The sequence below is a fragment of the Glandiceps talaboti genome, chromosome 8, assembly GCF_964340395.1.
Source record: "Glandiceps talaboti chromosome 8, keGlaTala1.1, whole genome shotgun sequence".
In the NCBI taxonomy this organism is placed as follows: Eukaryota; Metazoa; Hemichordata; class Enteropneusta; family Spengelidae; genus Glandiceps; species Glandiceps talaboti.
Window position 1 is genome coordinate 19487353 of NC_135556.1, and position 1985 is coordinate 19489337.

Consider the following 1985-nt stretch of genomic DNA (forward strand, 5'->3'; position numbering starts at 1 on the left):
TTTGGTGTACTTCATAAATGACACCACTTTTACTGCTAAACACAGCATGATTGTTATTGAGGGAAGTTTCAAAGACTGAATGAACGTTTACAAATCTCCTTTAGTCACAATCCTGCCATGTTCAGAAATAAAAATGTTCGTCTCGTCAGGATAACAAGAAACTAAACTTGCCAAGTGATCTACATATGCAGTGTCATGCACAGTCTTCTGGCAAAAACTCCCTTTTTTTAGCTGTATGCATATTTAAATTACTTCATATAATGAAATCACTATGGATTAGAATCAGGCAATTCCTGCTGGAAGATCAAAAGCCGAGTCTTTTGCCATATATGTTCCAACACCTAGGTCTTTTAAATTTAGAATCCTTTGCTTCCATACATGGTAATTTTCATTAATTATGCAAATGACATACTAGAACAGCTGTTTTGGACATGTCCTTTAATATTACTTCACCTAGATTGGTGTTGAAGCCTTGCTAACGTTACCTATCAATTAGTTACTGTATGAAGGTCTTGTGATTAAAATTACTGTTAACCTTGCATTACATTTGAATGCAACTAGTCTTTGTACATAGAGTTGGAATATCAAAAAAGGGGGGTTTTCCACAGTATTATGATAGTAACAGATGGGGAAAGTATGAGGGGTATATGTCTGGACATTTTTTGACTCTTACGACCATCCGAAAACCCTCTTGGGCAATAGTTTGTTTAACAAGAAAGCACCACCATGTAATAGAAATAATTTTTTATACATATAGGATAGGAATGTGAAAAAAAAAAGTTTGAGTGCCCCCCTCATCTGGGCCTGCCCCTAGAAGCTCTGGGTTTTTTACTCTTTTAAGGCAAAAACTATCCATTGCAATAAATTTCATAGCTTTGAAGAGAATTGAACTATTTGTTACAGTACATTGCCCCATGTAGGCTTTCAAGGTCAGAGTGGTCAGTTTCAGAAACCTATGCCCAACTACAACCCCCACCCCCATGGCAGTTAAAAAATAAGGCCTAATAAAAAATTCTTTGGTTCCGGTTACCCGACCCCAACTAGTTTTTCACGCCAACCCTAAAAAATTTTTATGTATTCGAGAGAAAAAAGTAATAATTGCAAAAATTGTGAAGTCTTGCAAGAAATAGTGGATACAGAAACTGACAACATGAAAGGACAATATAAAACTGTTCTTCCAATCTATAATGGCTGTACATCTGATGGGAAGAAACCAATAACACAGAAACCATATGGAAAACACCAGAAAACATAACAACCTGAACTAGACACTCACATATGAAATATATATATATATATATAGAAATAAAATGAAAAATCTACCTACCTATTCTACCACAATTTTTTTGTTAATAGGCCTATTAAACCAACTCACTATATTACCCTCCCAAAACGAATTTACTGTGTGTATAGCCACAAACAAATACTATCAAATTGACATGTTACTGCACACATACACGAAACAACTAAAGAAAATCTTTGTTGTACAATTTATTTTATCTTTCCAAGTTTCCATATTCCGGTTTTCCACTTGCCAGATTTGCCACTCCCTACACTATCTATTTTTCATTTACAGTTATGCATGTGTTGCCTTCATTGCGTGGTGGCGCTAGGCTAGGCCTCTGCAAGTAGATTTGGTATATCAGCATATCCCATAATGCCCCTATAAGAGCGAGAAGTTCATGATGGACGCCTCTTTTAAAAGAGGATTCTGATTGGCTGCTTTATGAAGAAGGGGAATTGTAAATAATTCGTTTTATCTTCAGGAGTATGGTAATTAAAAGTGTAAATCTAGCCATATCATACCTTTCGAAATCTTTTAAGAACAAAGAGATCCAATACATGGTATTCCTTGGAGAAAGGTTTCATCTAATGCTTTTGTTATTATATTCGGGACTGGGATATCAACCAATGAACGAGAAGATAACATTTTGAGCTACTTACAACCTGCTTACATTTGGCGCCATTTTGATTCAAACGAAAGA